General features: G+C 45.4%; 1 protein-coding gene and 1 non-coding gene across 2 annotated transcripts in view; one reads left to right on the top strand and one right to left on the bottom strand.

Moving 5' to 3' along the window:
• LOC126252207 (uncharacterized) overlaps positions 1 to 27134 on the bottom strand; it is a 334717-nt gene that overhangs the window by 139072 nt on the left and 168511 nt on the right. The window lies entirely within an intron of this gene.
• On the top strand, positions 458 to 532 carry Trnat-ugu (transfer RNA threonine (anticodon UGU)). Its single transcript has one exon. It is a non-coding gene; the product is annotated as a tRNA-Thr (tRNA).

Raw genomic sequence — 27134 nt, 5'->3', positions numbered from 1 at the left:
CTAACGTCTTTATATAGTGTGTTTTTTCTGACATGTCCAAAAGAATAGAAACCACACATATATAAATATATACGGCATGGCATGACGGCCATTAGGATAGTTTCCGTGTGGATGCACTCTCCCTCCTGAACCCTTGCGCGCATCCCAGCGTGATGCGGCGAGTAATGAGTATATACTTGTATGGATATGGTGTCTGTTGTTTCGGACATGTCCGAAAGAACAGACACCATATCTATAAAGTATATAGTTCTGGCAATACGGGCCATGACCTTACTCTTCTGTGCCGATGCACACATATTACCCGAACTCTTACGGGACTCGGTAAGAATGTCTTCCACGAGTAATGAGTGTGTTGGGTAGGGACACTACGAATGTAGTGTGTGGACATATAAGGTGAGAATGTGGGTCTCGCGGAAGGCGTGCGCGAGATAGTCCCTGCAGTCGCATTATACTCTGTGCCCTCGGTGGCTCAGATGGATAGAGCGTCTGCCATGTAAGCAGGAGATCCCGGGTTCGAGTCCCGGTCGGGGCACACATTTTCACCTGTCTCAGTTGATATACAGGGTGAGTCAACTAACGTTACCACTGGATATATTTCGTAAACTACATCAAATACTGACGAACCGATTCCACAGACCGAACGTGAAGTGAGGGGCTAGTGTAATTGGTTAATACAAACCATACAAAAATGCACGGGAATATGTTTTTTAACACAAACCTACGTTTTTTAAATGGAACCACGTTAGTTTTGTTAGCACATCTGAACATATAAACAAATACGTAATCAGTGCCGTTTGTTGCATTGTAAAATGTTAATTACATCCGGAGATATTGTAACCTAAAGTTGACGCTTGAAACCTCCGACGTTCAGCTGCTTGTTGTAACAAACAGCTGCAACATACATCGCGTTTCTACAGAATGATCTGCCAACGTTGCTCGAAAATGTCCCACTGGAAACGCGTCGACGTATGTGGTATCAGCATGATGGTGCACCTGCACAATCCGCAATTAACACTAGGCTGACCCTTGACAGGATGTTCGATGGGCGTTTCATAGGACGTGGAGGACGCATAAATTGGCCAGCCCGTTCTCCTCATCTTACACCTCTGGACTTCTTTCTGTGGGGTGCGTTAAAGGAGAATGTGTACCGTGATGTGCCTACAACCCCAGAGGATATGAAATAACATATTGTGGCAGCCTGCGGCGACATTACACCAGATGTACTACGGCGTGTATGACATTCATTACGCCAGAGATTGCAATTGTGTGCAGCAAATGATGGCCACCACATTGAACATCTATTGGCCTGACATGTCGGGGCACACTCTATTCCACTCCGTAATTGAAAACGGAAACCACGTGTGTACGTGTACCTCACCCCTCATGGTAATGTACATGTGCGTCAGTGAAAAAGACCAATAAAAAGGTGTTAGCATGTGGACGTAATGTGCTGTTCCAGTCTCTTCTGTACCTAAGGTCCATCACCGTTGCCTTTGGATCCCTACGTAATTCGGTGCTCTCCGATACACACGATCGAACAGCGGAGGAGTGGTACTCAAGCGTCAACTTAAGGTTACAATATCTCCGGATGTAATTAACATTTTACAATGCAACAAACGGCACTGATTACATATTTGTTTATATGTTCAGACGTGCTAACAAACCTAACGGGGTTCCATTTAAAAAAACGTAGGTTTGTGTTAAAAAACATACTTCCGTGCATTTTTTATGGTTTGTATTAACCAATTACACTAGCCCCTCTCCTCACGTGCGGTGTGTGGAATCGATTCGTCAGTATTTGATGTGGTTTACGAAATATATCCAGCGGTAATGTTAGGTGACTCACCCTGTATATATCAACGCCCGTCCGCAGCTGAAGGTATTAATATATAAGTCTAATTTAGTAATGAGTATAGTGGACAGGGGGAGGGAGAGGGAGGGGCTACATAAGTAGTCTGCGACAAGACGGGAATTTGGCTCGGACGGGAAGTGTGCTGGGACAGCCGGCTTTCGCAGAAGTCTAGCGCGGACGTGCTATATGTTTCCGCCTGCGGAGAGCGCTCGCTCGCTGTTGTTTACTTCCAGTGGCCGCCACGAGTCGCTTACATGTACCAGAACCATGGCCAACCGTTTTCGAAAATCAACACCGCGATTCACCTTTGCAATTACTGCACCAGACAAAAGGCTCTGGAAATTGAACGGTTCATACTCGATGTAGCTAAGATCCCAGCCTCCGACACTTGGGCATCGATTTGTCCATCTTAAGTAGTACGGTGAACATAAAAGTTGTCAATGATGCGGCGTGCGTACGAATATTTCGTGACACCAAACATGGACTACACTTTTACCACACCGACCTCTCAAGTTTGGGCATGCACGCCATACAAGTGTTCCAACTTCCATTCGAGCTCCTGGGGGAAGACTTTATCGCGGTTTTCCGCCCCAATGGCAACTTGACGGTGTAGGACAGATCACCGATCTCCGTTGACACGTTCTAACAACCCTACCACAACAAAGGTCAAAAATTAATTATGATTGTAGTGTTGCTCACGCTGCTAAATATAGCATTTTCGGGCAACAACAAAGTTATATTATGTGGCAGGTGTCATTAGAGCACAGTTATTAAAGTCATTTTTTGAAATAATGAATAAACTAGGCACTCATCTTTTCGTGTTGCCCACGCTGGTCTCGTTGTTAACTCATGGCTCAATCGTCGAAAATCTAGGTAGTGATGATTCCAAGCTCGGATGCAAAGAGGCCTAGGTGTTATTCTGGGATATTCAAAAGTTATATACATGTGTTTCATAAACCATTCTTGAAGATTAAACTTTTGCAAGTTAGGACAATGGTGATGTAAAAAAGTAATCAGCACTCCGAATTTAAGGTACACTTCTTTTACTTTTGTTGCAATATCACTTCACAATATAGAACATACTTGAAAATATCTTACTCACTGGTAAAGTTCACATTTCATAAACTGACTACAATTTGCGTCTTTTCAACATGACGACCAAGACTTGACCCTCTAATAACCGCTTACGCGCCCAAAAATCAGAGTTACAGGTACGTCAAAGATCATAGTGACAAAAGAAAGAGTACACATAAGAATAATATCATTGCAATATAAACATATCGATGTATAAAAGTACTTCTACATTAATGAAATCAAATCTGAATGTTGTCACAGAAATATGTTAACTACACTCCTGGAAATGGAAAAAAGAACACATTGACACCGGTGTGTCAGACCCACCATACTTGCTCCGGACACTGCGAGAGGGCTGTACAAGCAATGATCACACGCACGGCACAGCGGACACACCAGGAACCGCGGTGTTGGCCGTCGAATGGCGCTAGCTGCGCAGCATTTGTGCACCGCCGCCGTCAGTGTCAGCCAGTTTGCCGTGGCATACGGAGCTCCATCGCAGTCTTTAACACTGGTAGCATGCCGCGACAGCGTGGACGTGAACCGTATGTGCAGTTGACGGACTTTGAGCGAGGGCGTATAGTGGGCATGCGGGAGGCCGGGTGGACGTACCGCCGAATTGCTCAACACGTGGGGCGTGAGGTCTCCACAGTACATCGATGTTGTCGCCAGTGGTCGGCGGAAGGTGCACGTGCCCGTCGACCTGGGACCGGACCGCAGCGACGCACGGATGCACGCCAAGACCGTAGGATCCTACGCAGTGCCGTAGGGGACCGCACCGCCACTTCCCAGCAAATTAGGGACACTGTTGCTCCTGGGGTATCGGCGAGGACCATTCGCAACCGTCTCCATGAAGCTGGGCTACGGTCCCGCACACCGTTAGGCCGTCTTCCGCTCACGCCCCAACATCGTGCAGCCCGCCTCCAGTGGTGTCGCGACAGGCGTGAATGGAGGGACGAATGGAGACGTGTCGTCTTCAGCGATGAGAGTCGCTTCTACCTTGGTGCCAATGATGGTCGTATGCGTGTTTGGCGCCGTGCAGGTGAGCGCCACAATCAGGACTGCATACGACCGAGGCACACAGGGCCAACACCCGGCATCATGGTGTGGGGAGCGATCTCCTACACTGGCCGTACACCACTGGTGATCGTCGACGGGACACTGAATAGTGCACGGTACATCCAAACCGTCATCGAACCCATCGTTCTACCATTCCTAGACCGGCAAGGGAACTTGCTGTTCCAACAGGACAATGCACGTTCGCATGTATCCCGTGCCACCCAACGTGCTCTAGAAGGTGTAAGTCAACTACCCTGGCCAGCAAGATCTCCGGATTTGTCCCCCATTGAGCATGTTTGGGACTGGATGAAGCGTCGTCTCACGCGGTCTGCACGTCCAGCAGGAACGCTGGTCCAACTGAGGCGCCAGGTGGAAATGGCATGGCAAGCCGTTCCACAGGACTACATCCAGCATCTCTACGATCGTCTCCATGGGAGAATAGCTGCCTGCATTGCTGCGAAAGGTGGATATACACTGTACTAGTGCCGACATTGTGCATGCTCTGTTGCCTGTGTCTATGTGCCTGTGGTTCTGTCAGTGTGATCATGTGATGTATCTGACCCCAGGAATGTGTCAATAAAGTTTCCCCTTCCTGGGACAATGAATTCACGGTGTTCTTATTTCAATTTCCAGGAGTGTATTTTACAGAAACACAGCAGAATATTGCTGGTATCAAGAGGTTGAGCTGAGGTGCCGTAAAGGTTACGTAATTTAAGTACCATTACAACGCCAATCGAAGAGCTGTTCCGGATGCGGCAAAGGAGGCCACCTCGGGTCTGAGGGTCTTCAGCGGCCCATCCCTCAATGGTCGGCCGCTACCGATCACCTAGGCATCGGCGCTCTCTTTTCCTCCCGCCGGCTGGCGTCAGTCGGACCTTGAACGAGCGTCACTTCAAGCTGCCGCGGATAACGCCGGGGTCGACGCGTCACGCTCACAACGTGACCCGACTCCGACGCCACCGCCAGCAGTGGCGACTGTCGATCCCCTCCCGGCCAATAAAGCGGACGTCAAATCGCTTATCGTCCCCACGGCGGCCTGCCTCTCTGACCGCCGCAATTCCCTCCCGTCTTTCGTCACAGAAGGACGGACACCCAAACAACTTTCACCTAAACGGCGCAATAGGAGGCGTCGTACGTCCTCGGGACGAGACAACGCACCGCCCGCTGACGCTACAAGGGCCTCGGAGAACCTGCACGACGAGGAGAATGACGACGACGCGACGTCGGATCTGGTTGCGCAGGTTCCTACTCGGCCGGCTCGCCCCATGTGTACCTGAGCCAATGGACTCCACCGTTACGACTGTCGCCATGACGTCGTCCGCTCCTACAGACGACGTGAACATATGAACGCCACACCAACGACGCCCTCGATGGCGCGGACTGATGACTCGACGATGACCTGAGCCACACGCTGGGGACGAAGTTACTCCAGACGGAGACCTGGTGATCCGACGCCAACGCCGTCAGATGGCGTACGGCTGGGCCTGCCTCTGCCTCGTCCCTCTTCACTCAATACTGATGCAGTTCCTCTTCAAGCTGAGGCTCGAATCCAAATGTACCGAATAGGAACGATCAACACTAACAATATTAGAGCTCCCGGGTGAATATTCGACTGCTGCAAGAGATGATATCGGCATCGGACGTCATCTCACTATTATAGAAAGAACACTGGCCGCACTTCCGGACGTCGAGGGCTGTACCACTTATCCCGCCCTGGTCACCACCAAGGACGTAGCCATCGAAACCCGCGAGGGCATCCTGGTAGCTCATGTCACATACCTTCCGTCCGCCAACTACGTGGCGATCACCATCATGGGGAGACATATTGTCAACATTTACGCACCGTCAGACTCCACACGCAGACATGAGATGAGTTTTGCTATTTGGGCAGTAAAATAACTATGGGCGAACTACAGAGGGTGTAAAATGAAGACTGGCAATTGTAAAAAAAGAGTTTCTGAACAAGAAAAATTTGTTAACATAGAACATGGATTTAAGTGCCTTTTCTGAAGATACACTACTGGCCATTAAAATTGCTAAACCAAGAAGAAATGCAAATGATGAACGGGCATTCGTTGGACAGATATATTATACTAGAACTGACAAGTGATTACATTTTCACGCAATCTTGGTGCATAGATCCTGAGAAATCAGTACCCAGAATAACCACCACAGGTCGTAATAACGGCCTTGATACGCCTAGGCACTCAGTCAAAAAGAGCTTGGATGGCGTGTACAGGTACAACTGCCCATGCACCTTCAACACGATACCACAGTTCATCAAGAGTAGTGACTGGAGTATTGTGACGAGCCAGTTGCTCGGCCACCATTGACCAGATGGTTTCAATTGGTGAGAGATCTGGAGAATGTACTGGCGAGGGCAGCAGTCGAACATTTTCTGTATCCAGAAAGGCCGGTACAGGACCTGCAACATGCGGTCGTGCATTATCCTACTGAAATGTGCGGTTTCGCAGGGATCGAATGACGGGTAGAGCCACGGGTCGTAACACATCTGGAATGTGGAATGTAACGTCCATTGTTCAAAGTGACGTCAATGCGAACAAGAGGCGACCGTGACGTGTAACCAATGGCACACCTTACCATCTCTCCGGGAGATACGCCAGTATGGCGATGACGAATAAACCCTTCCAATGTGCGTTCACCACGATGTCGCCAAACACGGATGCGACCATTATAATGCTGTAAACAGAACCCGGATTCATCCGAAAAAAAATGACGTTTTGCCATTCGTGCTCCCAGGTTCGTCGTTGAGTACACCATCGCAGGCGCTCCTGTCTGTGAGGCAGCGTCAAGGGTAACTGCAGCCATGGTCTCCGAGCTGATAGTCCATGCTGCTGCAAACGTCGTCGAACTGTTCGTGCAATCGTCCCCATCTGTTGACTCAGGGATCGAAACGTGGCTGCTCGATCCGTTATAGCCATGTGGATAAGATGCCTGTCATCTCGACTGCTAGTGATACGAGGCCGTTGGGATCCAAAACGGCGTTCCCTATTACCCTCCTGAAGCCACCGGTTCCAGATTCTGCTAACAGTCATTGGATCTCGACCAACGCGAGCAGCAATGTCGCGATACGATAAACCGCAATCGCGATAGGCTACAATTCGACTTTTATCAAAGTCGGAAACGTGGTGGTACGCATTTCTCCTCCTTACACGAGGCATCACAACAACGTTTCACCAGGCAACGCCGGTCAACTGCTGTTTGTTCAAAAAATGGTTCAAATGGCTCTGAGCACTATGGGACTCAACTGCTGTGGTCATAAGTCCCCTAGAACTGAGAACTACTTAAACCTAACTAACCTAAGGACAGCACACAACACCTAGCCATCACGAGGCAGAGAAAATTCCTGACCCCGCCGGGAATCGAACCCGGGAACCCGGGCGTGGGAAGCGAGAACGCTACCGCACGACCACGAGATGCGTGCAACTGCTGTTTGTGTATGAGAAATCGGTTGCAAACGTTCGTCATGTCGGCAAGCTGTAATTTCCGCCACCGGCGCCAACCTTATGTGAATGCTCTGAAAAGCTAATCACTTTCATATCACAGCATCTTCTTCCTGTCTGTTAAATTTCGCGTCTGTAGCACGTCATCTTCGTGGTGTAGCAATTTTAATGGCCAGTAGTGTATTTTTCTGGAGTATAGCCATGTATGGAAGTGAAACATCGATGCGTAAACAGGTCAGATGTGAAGAGAATAAAGGCTTTTGTAATGTGGTACTACTGAAGAATGCTGGTTAGGTATACAGTTCACCTAACTAACGAGGAGGTACTGAATAGGACATATTCTGAGACGTCAAGGGATCGCCAATTTAGTACTGGAGGGGAGTGTGGCGGGTAAAACAGTAGAGATAGACCAGGAGATGAATAAAGTAAACATATTCTAAAGGATGCAAGTTGCAGAAGTTAGTCGGAGATGAAGAGGTTTGCGCAGGATAGAGCACGATGGAGAGCTGGATCGAACCACTCTTCCGACTGAAGATCACAACAACAACAAAAAATGGTTCAAATGGCTCTGAGCACTATGGGACATAACATCTCAGATCATCAGTCCGCTAGAACTTAGAACTACTTAAACCTAAGGACGTCACACACGTCCATGCCCGAGGCAGGATTCGAACCTGCGACCGTAGCAGTCGCGCGGCTCCGGACTGAGCGCCTAGAACCGCGAGACCACCGCGGGCGGCCTAACAACAACAAAATAATATGGGAATCATATCCAATATACGCTGTTCACTTCAGCCAGCTGGTGGCTGAACATATTTACCTAGTAATGCGCCGCATGGCGAAGGGCTTTGACGTGTAAGATGTAAATTCTGATTAGATGCGTTGTATCCATAACTTACGTAATTCATTTAATGCGTGACCGCGACTACTCTAAACATTGTTATTCTGTAAAAATGTTTCAAAAATTCTACGGTTAGTTCTTTGTACCAATAGTCTGTCTGATGACGCTGTTAATAATATGGAACATAATAAAAAGAATTTAGCGATCAAGACAAGAGTACATTATTGAGCCTACCATGTTCGCAAACCAATGAAAAACTTTGTGGTTGTGTGTGTAGGAAGGGGGGAGGGGAGGAGGAGTGGTGCTCTCTGAATACCAGCTCCAATTTACTTCGCAGACCACAGATGGTGAATGGCGGAGGGTACCTTGTGCCACTACTAGTCACATCCTGTTCCATTCGCAACTGGAGCGAGTGAAAAAGGACTCTCTGCATGCTTCCGTACGAATCCTAATTACTCTAACCTTATCTTCGTTGTCCTTACGCGAGATGTACAATGACGATTGCAGGCTTGCTCTGCATTCAGCTTCAAATGCCAGTTCTCTAAATTTTCTTAGTAGTATTCGACGAAAAAACATCGTGTTCTTACCAAGGATTCACATTTGAGTACAGGATGCATCTCTGTTATACTTGAATGTTGACCTAACTTATCGGTAACAAATCTGGCAGCATGCCTTTGAACTGCTTCGAAGTCTTCCTTTAAACCGACTGGTAGGGTTCCCAAACACTAGTGCCGTTCTCAATAATAAGTTGCACTAGTGTTGTGTACGCGTCTCCTTTATAGATGAGATACATTTGGCTTCCCTAAAATTCACAAAATAAACCCAAATCGACCCTTTACCTTCCCTACTGCCGTCCTTATGCGCTAGTTTAATCTCATATCCCTTTGCAACGTTACGCCTAGATATTTAACTACACTACTGGCCATTAAAATTACTACACCAAGAAGAAATGCAGATGATAAACGGGTATTCATTGGACAGATATATTATACTAGAACTGACATGTGATTACATTTTCACGCAATTTGGGTGCATAGATCCTGAGAAATCAGTACCCAGAATAACCACCACAGGCCGTAATAACAGCCCTGTTACGCCTGGGCATTGAGTCAAACAGAGATTCGATGGCGTGTACAGGTACAACTGCCCATGCACCTTCAACACGATACCACAGTTCATCAAGAGTAGTGACTGGCGTATTGTGACGAGCCAGTTGCTCGGCCACCATTGACCAGACGTTTTCAGTTGGTGGGAGATCTGGAGAATGTGCTGGCGAGGGCAGCAGTCGAACATTTTCTGTATCCAAAAAGGCCCGTACAGGACCTGCAACATGCGGTCGTGCAATATCCTGCTGAAATGTAGGGTTTCACAGGGATCGAATGAAGGGTAGAGCCACGGGTCGTAACACATCTGAAATGTAACGTCCACTGTTCAAAGTGCCGTCAATGCGAACAAGAGGTGACCGAGATGTGTAACCAACGACACCCCATACCATCATGCCGGGTCATACGCCAGTATGGCGATGACGAATACACGCTTCCAATTTGCGTTCACCGCGATGTCGCCAAACACGGATGCGACCATCATGATGCTGTAAACAGAACCCGGATTTATCCGAAAAAAAATGACGTTTTGCCATTCGTGCACCCAGGATCGTCGTTGAGTACACCATTGCAGGCGCTCCTGTCTGTGAGGCAGCGTCAAGGGTAACCGCAGCCATGGTCTCCGAGCTGATAGTCCATGCTGCTGCAAACGTCGTCGAACTGTTCGTGCAGATGGTTGTTGTCTTGCAAACGTCCCCATCTGTTGACTCGAGGATCGAGACGTGGCTGCACTATCCGTTATAGCCATGCGGATAAGATGCCTGTCATCTCGATTGCTAGTGATACGAGGCCGTTGGGATCCAGCACGGCGTTCCGTATTACCCTCCTGAAGCCACCGGTTCCAGATTCTGCTAACATACATTGGATCTCGACCAACGCAAGCAGCAATTTAGAAGAAGAATGAGTTCGAGTCTCGGTCGGGCACACAGTTTTAATCTGCCAGGAAGTTTCAAGAATGAGTAGCTTTGAGAGATGAAATAGTGAAGGCAACAGGGGATCAAGTAGGTAAAAAGACGAAGGCTAGTAGAAATGCTTAGGTAACAGGAGATATATTGAATTTTATTGATGAAAGGAAAAAATGTGAGAATGCAGTAAATGCAGTAGGCAAAAAGGAATACAAACGTGTCAAAAATGAGATCGACAGGAAGTGCAAAATGGCTAAGCAGGGATGGCTAAAGGACAAATGTAAGGGTGTAGAGGCTTATCTCACTAGGGGTAAGATAGATACTGCCTGCAGGAAAATTAAAGAGACCTTTGGAGAAAAGAGAACCATTTGTATGAATATCAAGAGCTCATATGCAAACACAGTTCTAAGCAAAGAAGGGAAATGAGAAAGGTGGAAGGAGTATATAGAGGGTCTAAACAGGTGTGACGTACTTGAGGACAATATTATGGAAATGGAAGAGAATGTAGTTGAAGGTGAAATGGGACATATGATACTGCGTGAAGAGTTTGACAGAGCACTGAAAGACCTAAGTCGAAACAAGGCCCGGGAGTATACAACATTGCATTAGAACTACTGACGGCCTTGGGAGAGCGTCCTGACAAAACTCTACCATCTGGTGAGCAAGATGTATGAGACAGGCGAAATACCCTCAGACTTCAAGAAGAATATAATACTTCCAAACCCAAAGACAGCAAGTGTTCACAGATGTGAAAATTACCGAACTGCAAAATACTAACATGAATTCTTTACAGACGAATGGAAAAACTGGTAGAAGCCGACCTCGGAGAAGATCAGTTTGGATTCCATAGAAATATGGAACACGTGAGGAAATACTGACCTTACGACTTATCTTAGAATAAAGATTAAGGAAATCAAACATATGTTTCTAGCATTTGTAGACTTAGAGAAAGCTTTTGACAATGTTGACTGGAATACTCTCTTTCAAATTCTAAAGGTGACAGGGGTAAAATACGGGGAGCGAAAGGCTATTTACAATTTGTACAGAAAGCGGATGGCAGTTATAAGAATCGAGGGGCAGTGGATGGGAAGGGAGTGAGACAGGGTGGTAGCCTCTCCCCGATGTTATTCAATCTATATATTGTGCAAGCAGTAAAGGAAACAATATAAAAATTGGAGTAAGAATTAAAATCCATGGAGAAGAAATAAAAACTTTGAGGTTTTCCGATGACATTGTAATATTGTCAGAGACAGCAAAGAATTTGGAAGAGCAGTTGAACGGAATGGACACTGTCTTGAAAGGAGAATATAAGATGAATATCAACAAAAGCAAAACGAGGATAATGGTATGTAGTCGAACTAAGTCGGTTGGTTAACATCTAGTATAGGTTTAAGTGTCAGGTAGTCTTTTCTGAAAGTATCTGAATGGAGTGTAGCCATCTATGGAAGTGAAACATGGACGATAAATTGTTTAGACAAGAAAAAATGGTTCAAATGGCTCTAAGCACTATGGGACTTAACATCTGAGGTCATCAGTCAGCTAGACTTAGAACTACTTAAACCTAACTAAACTAAGGACGTCACACAAATCCTTGACCGAGGCAGGATTTGAATCTGCAACCGTAGCAGCAGCGCGGTTCCGGACTGAAGCGCCTAGAACCGCTCGGCGGCAGCGGCCGGCAGACGAGAAAAGAATAGAAGCTTTCGAAATATGGTGCTACAGAAGAATGCTGAAGATTAGATGGGTAGATCACATAAGTAATGAGGAGGTATTGAATAGAATTGGGGAGAAGAGGAGTTTGTGGCACAACTCGACCAGAAGAAGGTATCGGTTGGTAGGACACGTTATGAGGCATCAAGGGGTGACCAGTTTAGTATTGGAGGGCGGCTTGGATGGTATAAATCGTAAATGGAGACCAAGAAATGAATACACTAAGCAGATTCAGAAGGATGTCGGTCGCAGTAGGTACTTGGAGACGAAGAAGCTTGCACAGGATAGAGTAGCATGGAGAGCTGCATGAAACCAGTCGCTGGACTGAAGACCACAAGAACAACAACTACGTCATTAATAATCGACTAAATTATGCTGTTCAAAAAATACGTTTTTATTTATTTATTTATTACCGTTCATAAAGCTGTTTGCAAAATAGCTTATAATTTGCTTAATTAACTAGTTCAAAAAATCCATTACGCCCAAAAAAATATTTGATATTTTTGGGGGGTTGGGAGCGGGTGAGGGGGATGATAAAACTCCGTGCCGTTTGCCAAATTACCTAGTAACGGCACTGCTTTGCCCTGTTGTTTGGCCACTCGTTTTATAATAATCACGCCACTACCCTAGTTGCGTGTGCACTCAACGAAACGGAGATGGGGCGGTAAGTCTTTAGGGAGCAGCACAGAAGTATGGACGCCACATTTATAAAAAGACTGCCAGTGTGTAAAATACTGGAGTAGATGTCTCCGTTCCACCTCTAAACACGGAGACTGTGTACGAAAAAGACGACTACACAGAGCGGTAGCCTCTTCGTTTGACAGGAAGAACTACAAAGTCCCCCAATTACCACCTCCAGAATATGATTTGCCCCGACAAGTTTGGTGCCGACAAACTATGTCCGAGGCGATAGTTTCATATAAATAAGAGTATAATTGATAATATTCATGAGAGTGAACTAAAGATATCTTCAAGGAGTGATGTAACAAAAAAAAATACGCCAACAAATTGGAATTAATAATAGAAACTAGACCTGGAACCGTCCTGAAATTCAAAGGCCCTGATTGCAGTAGAAGTAGAATAAATAGGTACAAAACTGCTCATACAAGGTAAGATTATCAAGAAGCAGGTCGGAATTACACTACTGGCCATTCCAACCGATTTCTAATACACAAACATCAGTTGACCGGCGTTGCCTGGTGAAACGTTGTTGTGATGCCTCGTGTAAGGAGGAGAAATGCGTACCATCACGTTTCCGACTTTGATAAAGGTCGTATTGTAGCCTATCGCGATTGCGGTTTATCGTATCGTAACGTTGCTGCTGGCGTTGGTCGAGATACAATGACTGTTAGCAAAATATGGAATCAGTGGGTTCAGGAGGGTGATACTGAACGCCGTGCTGGATCCCAACGGCCTCGTATCACTAGCAGTCGAGATGACAGTCATCTTATCCGCATGGCTGTAACGGGTAGTGCAGCCACGTCTCGATCCTCGAGTTAACAGATGGGACGTTTGGAAGACAACAACCATCTGCACGAACAGTTCGACGACGTTTGCAGCAGCATGGACTATCAGCTCGGAGACCATGGCTGCGGTTACCCTTGATGCTGCATCACAGACAGGAGCGCATACGATGGTGTACTCAGCGACGAACCTGGGTGCACGAATGGCAAAACGTCATTTTTTCGGATGAATCCAGGTTCTGTTTACAGCATCATGATGGTCGCATCCGTGTTTGGCGACATCGCGGTGAACGCAAATTGGAAGTGTGTATTCGTCATCGCCATACTGGCGTATCACCCGGTGTGATGGTATGGGGTGCCACTGGTTACACGTCTCGGTCACTTCTTGTTCGCATTGACGGCACTTTGAACAGTGGACGTTACATTTCAGATGTGTTATGACCCGTGGATCTACCCTTCATTCGATCCCTGTGAAACCCTACATTTCAGCAGGATAATGCACGACCGCATGTTTCAGGTCCTGTACGGGCCTTTATGGATACAGAAAATGTTCGACTGCTGCCCTCGCCAGCACATTCTCCAGATCTCCCACCAATTGAAAACGTCTGGTCAATGGCAGCCGAGCAACTAGCTCGTCACAACACCCCAGTAACTACTCTTGATGAGTTGTGGTATCGTGTTGAAGGTGCACGGGCAGCTGTAGCTGTACACGCCATCTAAGCTCTGTTCGACTCAATGCCCAGGCGTATCACGGCCGTTATTACGGCCAGAGGTAGTTGTTCTGGGTACTGATTTCTCGGGATCTATGCACCAAGATTGCGTGAAAATGTATTCACATGTCAGTTCTAGTATAATATATTTGTCCAATGAATACCCGTTTATCATCTGCATTTCTTCTTGGTGTAGCAATTTTAATGGCCAGTAGTGTACTATGCGCGCACAAGACGCGTTGCGATGGAGAAATCGACTGACCTTTGTGACTAAGGAAAACCACAGAGGTTTGCGGTGCCGGAGGTAGTTTCTTATACAGAGAACATGTCTTCGGTTCCTGCGAAATTGTTCTCAGGCAGGAAAAAAATTAATACAAAGTTGATATTTTTATTATTACCCAGTACGAGCACTAAAGGTAGAAGAAGGGGAAAGTAAACGTACTGAAAGTGGATACAATCCAGCACCTGCGGAAAAGGAACCGTAACGTCACGGATCATGAAAATGAAAAAGATACGCTGACTAGCCAAAAACGTTCTTTCTTCCTTTTCTCTAGCATTTATCCTGTCGAGTGCGGGATCCGCTTTTTCAGGATTTGGCTGTTTATTTGTATCATTTAACTTTGTGAGCAGATGCGCTTCCTCATGCCACAATCGTCGATGGACCATAATGGAGGGAAACCGTATTCGCCATCTGAGTGTGAATCGCATAAACTTTGTTCTTTGACTGATCATATTTTAACTGTTTGCGTGTCGTACTTTCTGGGGCTCAATTTTGGTATTAGGTAGCATTCACCTAAACCAGCGTGGGAAACCGCCTGAAAACCACACTCCGGCTGCTAGTGTAAAAGACCAACGCTGTTAATACGCCGGGCAGTTTCGACCCGTGTCTGTTTCTCCTCCCTGACTCGGAACCGAGCGCTCTGCGCTTTATGCTACACAAGCACGTCAACTTAAAAGTCTCTAGGAAGAAATTAATATAGCAGTATCCATTAACGCTAAGATTCGACATTACTGAAAAGGTAAACGATCGACGCACTGTATGCCGTAGAATTTCTTTTTATGAATACGTGTGACAGAAATTAGAAACAAGAAGGAGACAGACCTTATGAAAATCCCATGTCTACTCAAAGGAAATGGTTAATCCCGCAGACGAGACAACCACGAACTAACACATGTAGAATATGAAAGAGACCTTTAGTTGGAGCACTAATGTTTTCTACGGCTAAATTGGTCGTATTGAGACTCATCTGCTGTCAGACACACTTCATGCCGTGTACACAAGAATACGTCACGAATTACTGACACATACCTATTTATAGAAACAGCCGTTGCGGATATCTTCACTATGAAAGGAAAATATGACTGATTTTATTAGGAAGTTAGATATTTAACAACAGCAAAAGATCTGATGCGCAGTTCTACAGTATGCTAACAGGAGCATTCTATTTTAATGTTACAGAGATAGATGCTGCAACGCTTAATACATTAAACAACCATTTGGGAAGAGCGATGTGCAGAGTCTCACGCAGTTATCAGGATATACAGCGTGGTCCATTGATAGTGACCGGGCCAAATATCTCCCGAAATAAGCGACAAAAGAAAAGACTACAAAGAACGAAACTTGTCTAGCTTGAAGGGGGAAACCAGATGGCGGTATGGTTGGCCCGATAGATGGCGCTGCCATAGGTCAAACGGATATCAACTGCGTTTTTTTAAAATAGGAACCCCAATTTTTTATTACATATTCGTATAGTACATAAAGAAATATGAATGTTATAGTTGGAACACTTTTATTGCTTTGTGATAGATGGCGCTGTAATAGTCACAAACATATGGCTCACAATTTTAGACGAACAGTTGGTAACAGGTAGGTTTTTTAAATTAAAATACAGAACGTAGGTACATTTGAACATTTCATTTCGGTTGTTCCAATGTGATACATGTACCTTTGTGAACTTATCATTTCTGAGAAGGCATGCTGTTAAGGCGTGATTACCTGTAAATACCACATTAATGCAATAAACGCTCAAAATGACGTCCGTCAACCTCAATGCATTTGGCAATACGTGTAACGACATTCCTCTCAACAGCGAGTAGTTCGCCTTCCGTAATGTTCGCACATCCATTGACAATGTGCTGACGCATGTTGTCAGGCGTTGTCGGTGGATCACGATAGCAAATATCCTTCAACTTTCCCTACAGAAAGAAATCCGTGGACGTCAGATCCGGTGAACGTGCGGGCCATGGTATGGTGCTTCGACGACCAATCCACCTGTCACGAAATATCCTATTCAGTACCGCTTCATCCGCATGCGAGCTACGTACCGGACATCCATCATGTTGGAAGTACATCGCCATTCTGTCATGCAGTGAAACATCTTGTAGTAACATCGGTAGAACACGAAGGAAATCAGCACACATTGCACCCTTTAGATAGCCATCGATAAAATGGGGGCCAATTATCCTTCCTGCCATAGTGCCGCACCATCCATTAACCCGCCAAGGTCGCTGATGTTCCATTTGTCGCTGCCATCGTGTCATATTATGACGGTCTACGTTACCGCTGTTGGTGAATGACGCTTCGTCGCTAAAAAGAACGCGTGCAAAAAATTTGTCATCGTCACGTAATTTCTGTGGTGCCCAGTGACAGAACTGAACACGACGTTCAAAGTCGTCGCCATGCAATTCCTGGTGCATAGAAATATGGTACGGGTGCAGTCGATGTTGGTGTAGCATTCTCCGATTCTCGCGGAGTTTGTCTGCTACTGATGTGCGGATTAGCCGCGACAGCAGCTAAAACGCCTACTTGGGCATCATCATTTGTTGCAGGTCGTGGTTGACGTTTCATATGTGGCTGAACACTTCGTGTTTCCTTAAATAACGTAACTATCCGGACACTTGGATGATGTCGTCCAGGATACCGAGCAGCATACATAGCACACGCCCGTAGGGCATTTTGATCACAATAGCCATAGATCAACACGATATCGACCTTTTCCGCAATTGGTAAACGGTCCGTTTTCACACGAAGCAAATACCGTCCTCACTGGCGGAATGTTACGTGATACCACGTACTTATACGTTTGTGACTACCACAGCGCCATCTATCACAAAGCGAAAAAAGTGGTCCAACTAAAACATTCATATTTCTTTACGTACTACACGAATATGTAATTAAAAATGGCGGTTCCTATTTAAAAAACGCAGTTGATATCTCTTCGACCTATGGCAGCGCCATCTTGCCGGCCAACCAAAGCGCCATCTGGTTTCCCCCTTCAAGCTAGACGAGTTTCGTTCTTTGTAGTTTTTTCGTTTGATGCTTATTTCATGAGATATTTGGCCCGGTCAGAATCAATGGAGCACCCTGTATATGGGGTAGGGAAACACCAAAAACACAACACAAGATGTAGGAAACTAGTTGGCATTCAAAACCAGCTTGCAGTCATCTCGGAATGTACAAATATAAGTACTGCACCGCTTTCAGTGGAATGTTGTACAATTCTTCCTGCAAGATAGTGCCACGTTCAGGTAACGATGGTGGAGGTGAACAGCGATCAAGCACCCTTCTCTCCAAAATAAACCGCAAAAGGGCCAATAACACTGAGGTTTACTGACTGGTGCGGCCAGTGCAGGTGTTACAATTCGTCCTCGTGTTCACAAAAACAATCCTGGACGAAGCGAGCTGTGCGTACAGAGATAGTGTCCAGAGTGAAGAGATAGTGTCCAGAGTGAGATTTTCACTCTGCAGCGGAGTGTACGCTGATATGAAACTTCCTGACAGATTATATCTGTGTGCCGGACCGAGACTCGAACTCGGGACCTTTGCCTTTCGCGGGCAAGTTCTCTACCAGCTGAGCTATCCAAGCACGACTCACGACCCGTCCTCACAGCTTTACTTCTGCCAGTACCTCGTCTTCTACCTTCCAAACTTCACAGAAGCTCTTCTGCGAACCATGCAGAACTAGCACTCCTGGAAGAAGCTAACCCGCGAAAAGCAAAGGTCCCGAGTTGGAGTCTCGGTCCGGCACACAGATTTAATCTCTCAGGAAGTTTCAGAGATAGTGTCGTTTCGGAAAACAGCGCTGTCGTTAGGAAACAAACACTGTAGCATGGCATGGACCCGACCAGCCAAAGGATCACATAATCCTTGACAGTAATGTGACCTTGCAGAGTGACCACGGGGCCCATGGAAGACCACGACATGGCTGCACGCCGGCCGAAGTGGCCGTGCGGTTAAAGGCGCTGCAGTCTGGAACCGCAAGACCGCTACGGTCGCAGGTTCGAATCCTGCCTCGGGCATGGATGTTTGTGATGTCCTTAGGTTAGTTAGGTTTAACTAGTTCTAAGTTCTAGGGGACTAATAACCTCAGCAGTTGAGTCCCATAGTGCTCAGAGCCATTTGAACCATGGCTGCACAGATCATCACCGAACCACGCCGTGGTTCACTCTTGGGACGTAAACTCGTTCAGAAGTTACAAACAAGGTGAAACAGTTCTCTTCCGACTAACTGACTTTCTTCCGCTGCCCAACTGTCCAGGTTCTACTGCTTCGGCACTTTCTTTTCCTGTCCGGGCATTTTCATCACTGATGACTGGTTCTGGAATTCTAGCTTGCCATGTAATTCCCGGCTTCTGGAGCTACCTTCGTATCGTTTTGGTTCTAAAAGGGTTCACGTGTGCGACTTTCAGTTCTGCAGTGCATTTTTTATCTGTTTCCCACTTATTTTTAATCACAATCATGTTCACTGACCGCCTGTCACGATCACTCAACACCCATTTTCGTCCGCGTTGTGTCTTAGCGGATGATGGTTTCCCGCTTTCCCTGCGTGCGGTATAAATTTTTCATATGGTGCCTCTAGAAACACCAGATACGAGGCGTGTTTTTTAAGTAAGTGCCGTTTTGAAATTAAAAAACAAAACGTGCTAAGATATCTCAATAATTTTATTTTTACATGAAAGCCTGTACCTTAATCTACGCACTGACGCCATTTGATTCTTCCTTTTTTACGTTGTGTACTGAGTGTTTCAGATGCCTCCGATAATCGCTGAGTCCTGCCGACTGTGAATTACGGGCTTTTATACGATTTCTTAGTGCTAAAGGCCTAAAAGCGATCGATATCCATCGTGAGATCTGTGCAGTTTACGGAGAAAACATTATGAATGATGGGATGGTAAGAAAGTGGGTGAAGGTATTTAAAGATGGCCGCACAAATGTGCATGATGAACAAAGGAGTGGGCGTCGTTCAGTTGTTAATGAAAGTTTGGTGCAGGAATTGGACAAGACAACAAGGTGAGAGAAAACAGACGCTTTACGATTTCCTCCTTGCGGGATGACTTTCCTAATGTTTCTCGTAGTGCTTTGTATGGTATTGTGACCGAGCACTTGAATTACCGAAAATTGTGCGCACGTTGGGTACCGAAAATGTTGACGGATGTGCACAAAACCAAACGTTTAGACAGTGCATTGACTTTCCCTGAGCGGTACCACAACGACAGTGATGATTTCTTAAGCCAAACTGTTACGGGCGATGAAACATGGGTGGCCTACGTCACACCAGAATCAAAGCAACAGTCTATGGAAGTTGAGCAACGGCATCGTTTTGCTACAACACAATGCCCGTCCGCATGTGGCGAATCAGACCAAAGATCTCATCACATCTTTTCGATGGGAAACTCTCGATCATCCTCCGTACAGCCCCGATCTTGCGCCCAGTGACTACCATCTGTTCCTGCACTTGAAGAAACAGTTGGGTGGTCGGCGTCTTCAAGATGATGACGAAGTGAAAACAGTGTTGCAGTGGTTAACAAGTCAGGCGGCAGACTTCTATGAGGAGGGTATTCAAAAACTGGTACAACGTTATGACAAGTGTCTCAATATTGACGGAAATTATGTAGAAAAGTAGATTAAGGTACAGGCTTTCATGTAAAAATGAAATTATTGACATATCTTAGCACGTCTTTTTTTAATTTCAAAACGGTATTTACTTAAAAAAACACGCCTCGTACCTTGGATATCTTGGTTGCGGAAGCATGCAACACAGGAGCACTAATATTTGTCCACATTTAAAGTCACTTAGCTCCGACATAATGCACTCACAACTATGCAGAACACTGTTCTGACCAGGACTGACACATGAAACATAATGAGGATATTGCACAGCTGCCGTTTGTGGTCAAATAAAACATCGAAACCTGCTGTCTTGGCTATCATCTGCATTTATGTTCAAGCATCCATTTCTGGAGGTGTTTGCATATTTTCGTCCAACCGTTGTAGGTTATGGCAACGGCCTCGTCGTAGTGGATACACCGGTTCCCGTCAGATCACCGAAGTTAAGGCCGGTATTACACTATCAAATTTCTTTGTCAAAAATGTTTGTCAAAGATATTTGATGGTGTAATAGGGAACTTTGTCAAATGTCGTCCAATATTTCATCAAATCTAGGGCCTCGCTGTAGATTTGATCAAAGAAGTCGCTTGTCTTCTGTTCACTGCAATGTGACATGTTACCACATGGAGCGCTAGCACCGCTGCAGCATTCTGTCGTCTGTAGTGTTTTTATAAACATTGCCGGTAAATACAATTGGTGTGTGCCGACAACTACAAAATTAATAGAGATGTATGAAGCTGATGAGGCGCTTTACAACGTGAGGCACCCTGAATACAAAAATAGATTAAGAATATTGGAGACCTGACATGACCTGACCTGACCTGACCTAACCTAACCTAACCCTTTCCTGTAGCGAGGAATCGGAATGTAACAATGAGCCTGTCTTCTGCAGATGTAGCAGTTCTTAAGTGAATATTGTGCTTTGTGATATGAGGATACACTTCACTGAGCACATACAGAAATGTATGCTCATCCATTCTTAAGTAACTGATGTACGACTTCACGTCCTCCACTATGAGATCACGTAAATAGTTTTGTTGAATGCTTTTATCGTGTCGTCGTAAAACCCACAGCTTCACCCAGGTATGTTTCCTTTTTTCCCCTCGCTTCTCATCCGCATGTGCACACAGTGCAATTGTGGTACACGCAACTGCTGTGGTTAATAACAAGTTGTTGTTGTCAGCCATCTTGAACTTTGACGAAAAATATGATGACTGTGTTGGCTGGCTCTGAGCACTATGGGACTCAACTGCTGAGGTCATTAGTCCCCGATGACTGTGTAATACCCCTTCTAGCGCTACGTCAAAGATCTTCGTCAAATATATTTGACGGAATATTTTATCACATCTTTGATCAAATCTTTGACATAGAAATTTGATAGTGTAATACCGGCATAAGCGCTGTCGGGCGTGGCCGGCACTTGGATGGGTGACCCTCCAGGCCGCCATGCGCTGTTGCCATTTTTCGGGGTGCCCTCAGCCTAGTGACGCCAACTGAGGAGCTACTCGACCGAATAGTAGCGGCTCCGGTCACAGAGAACCATCATAACGACCGGGAGAGCGGTGTGCTGACCACACGCCCCTCCTATCCCCATCCTCAGCTGAGGATGACACGGCGGTCGCATGGTCCCGATGCGCCACTTGTGGCCTGAAGACGGAGGGTTCTGCTGTGTTTAAGACACTAAACAGTCATTTAGGAGAGCGGGCTACAGAGTCTAATGCAGTCATTAAGACGTATGTTTAGCGTAGTTTTCCTAAGTTCTTTCAGTCGAATACTGGGATGAGTCGGTTTCATCTTCCATGGAAGGTTTTCCTTCCTCTTCGTTCTCCAACTACCGTGTGAGCTGACAAGTGGTCAGGCACTGTAATCGTAGTCGGGAGCACAGCCGTTCAAATCCCCGTCCAACCATCTAGAATTGAGCTTCCCTTGGTTTAACTATCGTTGCCTGACGAACATATGCAAATGGTTTCTTTGAAAAGAACACGACCAGTTCCTACCCATCTTTCCCTATCAGACTTTGTACTCTTTCTCTAATGACATCGTCGTCAGTGTTAAATTCCCACCTTCTGCCCTTCCCTATTCCTTGTCCAAAGGTCCAAAGGAAACAGTGCTCCGTCTCTGATGGCTATACTGATGAGACGTAAGACTCTCCTCTTATTTTGGGACAATGACATATGAATAGTGAGCATCGTGACGAATACAAGGGTTAGCGACCACAAGTCAGTTGCTGCTAGGCTGAATGCCGTAACACCTACAACCATCAAAAAGAAATGAAAAATACAGGGTGATTCAAAAAGAATACCACAACTTTAGGAATTTAAAACTCTGCAACGACAAAAGGCAGAGCTAAGCACTATCTGTCGGCGAATTAAGGGAGCTATAAAGTTTCATTTAGTTGTAAATTTGTTCACTTGAGGCGCTGTTGACTAGGCGTCAGCGTCAGTTGATGCTAAGATGGCGACCGCTCAACAGAAAGCTTTTTGTGTTATTGAGTACGGCAGAAGTGAATCGACGACAGTATCATGATGGACAGTATGAATCCGCGGGAAACAACTCAGTATGAACGTGACTCGCCTAAGTTGAACGTTTTCTGTGCCATTTCAGCCAATAAAGTTTTTGGTCCCTTTTTCTTCGAAGGTGCTACTGTAACTGGACTACAGTATCTGGAGATGTTAGAGAATTGGCTGTTCCCTCAGCTCGAACAAGAAGCACAACAATTCATATTTCAGCAGGATGGAGCGCCACCACATTGGCACTTATCTGTCCGTAACTACCTGAACGTCAACTACCCGATGCGATGGATCGGCCGCCAGGCAGCCCGTGACAGAGCACTTCATCACTGGCCTCCAAGAAGCCCTGATCTTACCCCCTGCGATTTTTTCTTATGGGGGTATGTTAAGGCTCAAAAATGGTTCAAATGGCTCTGAGCACTATGGGACTAAACATCTGTGGTCATCAGTCCCCTAGAACTTAGAACTACTTAAACCTAACGACATCACACACATCCATGCCCGAGGCAGGATTCGAACCTGCGACCGTAGTAGTCACGCGGTTCCGGACTGAGCGCCTAGAACCGCTAGACCACCGCGGCCGGCGGTATGTTAAGGATATGGTGTTTCGACCACCTCTCCCAGCCACCACTGATGATTTGAAACGAGAAATAACAGCAGCTATCCAAACTGTTACGCCTCATATGCTACAGAGAGTGTGGAACGAGTTGGAGTATCGGGTTGATATTGCTCCTGTGTCTGGAGGGGGCCATATTGAACATCTCTGAACTTGTTTTTGAGTGAAAAGAAACCTTTTTAAATACTCTTTGTAATGATGTATAACAGAAGGTTATATTATGTTTCTTTCATTAAATACACATTTTTAAAGTTGTGGTATTCTTTTTGAATCACCCTGTATATCTATTTACAAAAGCTGATAAAAATGCTCTTAAAACCGTTTCAAGAGACAGTCTTCACTCCTTCTGATCTGATCATGTAAGCGTAGAAAAGTTGTGGAATGATTTCAGAGATATAGTATCGACAGCAGTTGAGAGATATATACCATATAAATTAATAAACAACGGTACTGATCCACAATGGTACACAAAACGGGTCAGATCGCTGTTGCATAAGCAGCGAAAAAAGCATGCCAAATTTAAAAGAGCGCAAAATCCCCTAGGGTGGCAAAGTTTTACAGAAGTTCGAAATATAGCGCGTACTTCAATGCTAGATGCTTTTAATAATTTCCATAACGAAACTCTGTCTCGAAATCTGGTAGAAAACCCAAAGAGATTCTGGTCATATATAAAGCACACGAGCGGGAGGACTCAATCAATCCTTCACTGCGCGATAACAACGGTGAAGTCACTGATGACAGTGCCACTAAAGTAGAGTTATTAAACACGGTTTTCCGAAACTCCTCGACCAAAGAAGACGAATCAAATATTCCCGAATGCCAATCAAGAACAACTGCAAAGATGAGAAACATAGAAGTAGATATCCTCGGTGTCGTAAAGCAGCTTAAATCACTTAATAAAGGCAAGGCTTCTGGTCCAGATTGCATACCAGTCAGGTTCCTCTCAGAGTATGTTGATACAAATACAATAGCTCCATATTTGGGAATTGTAAACAATCGCTCGCTCGCAGAAAGATCCGTACCTAAAGACAGGAACACTGCTCAAGTCACGCCAATACCCAAAAAGGGAAAAAGGAGTAATCCGTTGAATTACAGGCCCATATCACTAACGTCGATTTCAGTAGGGTTTTGCAACGTATACGGTATTCTAACATTATGGAGTACGTCGAAGAAAACGATTTATTGACACACAGCACAGATTCAGAAGATATCGTTCTTGGGAAACACAACTAGCTCTTTATACTCATGAAGTAATGAGAGCTATTGACAGGGGTTGTCAAATTGATTCCATATTTTTAGATTTCCAGAAGGCTTGCGACACCGTTCCTCACAAGCGTCTTCTAACCAAACTGTGTGCGTATGAAGTATCTCCTCAGTTGTGCGACTGGATTCATGATTTCCTCTCACAAAGGTCACAGTTCGTGGTAATAAACGGAAAATCATCGAGTAAAACGGAAGTAATACCCGGCGTTCCCCAAGGAAGTGTTATAGGCCCTCTATTGTTCCTGATCTATATTAACGATATAAGAGACAATCTTAGTAGCCGCCTTAGATTGTTTACAGATGATGCTGTCATTTACCGTCTTGTAAAGTCATCAGATGACCAAAACGAATTGTAAAATGATTTAGATAAGATATCTTCATGGTGCGAAAAGTGGCAATTGACCCTGAATAAAGGAAAGTGTGAAGTTATTCACATTAGTACTAAAAGAAATCCGCTAAATTTCGATTACGCTATAAGTCACACAAATCTGAAAACTGTAAATTCAACTAAATACTGACGGATTATAGTTATAAATAACCTAAATTGGATCGATCACATATATAATGTTGTGGGTAGGGCAAACCAAAGACTGCGATTCATTGGGAGAAGAGTTAGAAGGTGCAACAGGTCTACTAAAGAGACTGCTTACACCACGCTTGTCCGCACTATTCTGGAGCATTGCTGTGCGGTGTGGGATCCGCATCAGGTGAAACTGACGGATGACATCGAAAAAGTTCAAAGAAGGGCGGCTCGTTTTGTATTATCACGAAATAGGGGAGATAGTGTCACAGACACGATTCGTGAATTGGAGTGGCAATCTTTAAAACAAAGGCGTTTTTCGCTGCGACGGGATCTTCTCATGAAATTTCAATCACCAGTTTTCTCCTTAGATTGCGAAAACATTCTGTTGGCACCCACCTACAAAGGGATAAATGATCATCACAATAAAATAAAAGAAATCAGGGCTCGCACAGAAAAATTTAAGTGCCCGTTTATTCCCGCAAGCCGTTCGAGAGTGGAACGGTAGAGAGACAGCTTGAATGTGGTTCATTCAACCCTTGGCCAGGCACTTTATTGTGAATAGTAGAGTAATCATGTAGATGCACATGTAGATGAATTAGATAGGGCCTGCCCGCATCTCGTGGTCGTGCGGTAGCGTTCTCGCTTCCCACGCCCGGGTTCCCGGGTTCGATTCCCGGCGGGGTCAGGGATTTTCTCTGCCTCGTGACGGCTGGGTGTTGTGTGCTGTCCTTAGGTTAGTTAGGTTTAAGTAGTTCTAAGTTCTAGGGGACTTATGACCACAGCAGTTGAGTCCCATAGTGCTCAGAGCCATTTGACCCATAGATAGGGCCCATGTAGACCTCCACTTGAAACCGCTACTTTTATCCAACAGCGGCTCATTTTGTAGTTTTCGAGTCAACGATGATACTTATCTGCTTACGATCACATTTCGTGCCAAATAATCCACTGAAGCATTTAATTCGAGTTGTGTTACTTTGAAACTATGATAGATGATTGACGTATGATCACTGTGTCTCTCGGCACAGTAAGGATTCTACGTAACGATGATGTAATGAGATTTCCATAGTCGCCTTATAATGTAGGGAGGTACGCAATCAAAGCAGTTTTGAAATAGTGTATTGCATGACCATATTTCCCTCTTCATGTTGATGTCGTATTCTACAGCGTGAAGACTGGTTTGATGCACCTATCCACATTTTCTTATGCCAGCTCTTTCCTCAGTGAATAGCTATTGCATGCTGCATCCCATTGAACCTACTAGCTGTCTACAGGCGGTCATGAACAGTCCGAAAAGCATGCAGGGGAGGTTGTGCTGTGAAAAAACTGCAATCATGCCATAGCGCCCGCAAATTAAAGCACCTGCTCGTGCTAAACTGAGGTGATGCACAGACATCTTTGGATTCGTGAGTTACCACTTGTTTGAATGCACATTACCTATTAAAATTTGCCTTTTCGGAAATCATAAATCTAAACTAGCCGAGCAAAAACTACGTTTGTTCCGTTTGAGGAAACCAAACGAAACGTAAGTTTGGTGACACTACCTCTGGCAGGGTGCCTTCATTTGCGCGACCTGGTTGGCTAACTTCAATGCTGAATAACACGGAAACGGCACAACGTATCGAATTTTCTCCTTAACAATCATTTCTCAGCACCTCCGATGCAACGCACTTACAAGCTTTTCAGACTTTTTCTGACCACCCTGTACAGGTCTTGATCTGTCTCTACAGTTTTACTCCCTTCCTCCCTATTTATTCGGTGCATACAAGTAATTTTCAAATTTCTTCTCTAGCACTTTTGTGCTCTTCTTCTCTCAACCCTTTATCGGCCGTCTATCAGTTCCGTACAAGGCTGCACTCCACATAAATACTTCAGAGAAGACTTCGTCACCCTTAAATTTACTTTGAGTGTTAACAGCTTTTGTTTTTCAGAAACACTTTTGTTGCTATTGCCCGCTTGTATTTCATACGCGCTCTACTTCGGCGATCGTCAATTATTTTGCTACCTAAACAGTAAAACTCGTCGACTACTCTTAATGTCTCATCTCCTAATCAAGTTCTATCAGCATCATTTGTTTCAGTTCGGCTGGATTAAAATCTCTTCCTTTTTTACTGTTCATGTTACAATCTCGGTTCAAGACATTATCTGTTCCGTTCAA

Source organism: Schistocerca nitens, chromosome 4 (assembly GCF_023898315.1).
Source record: "Schistocerca nitens isolate TAMUIC-IGC-003100 chromosome 4, iqSchNite1.1, whole genome shotgun sequence".
NCBI classification, from domain to species: domain Eukaryota; kingdom Metazoa; phylum Arthropoda; class Insecta; order Orthoptera; family Acrididae; genus Schistocerca; species Schistocerca nitens.
Note: the sequence above shows the minus strand (reverse complement) of the source record. Positions and strands in the feature narration are given on the sequence as shown.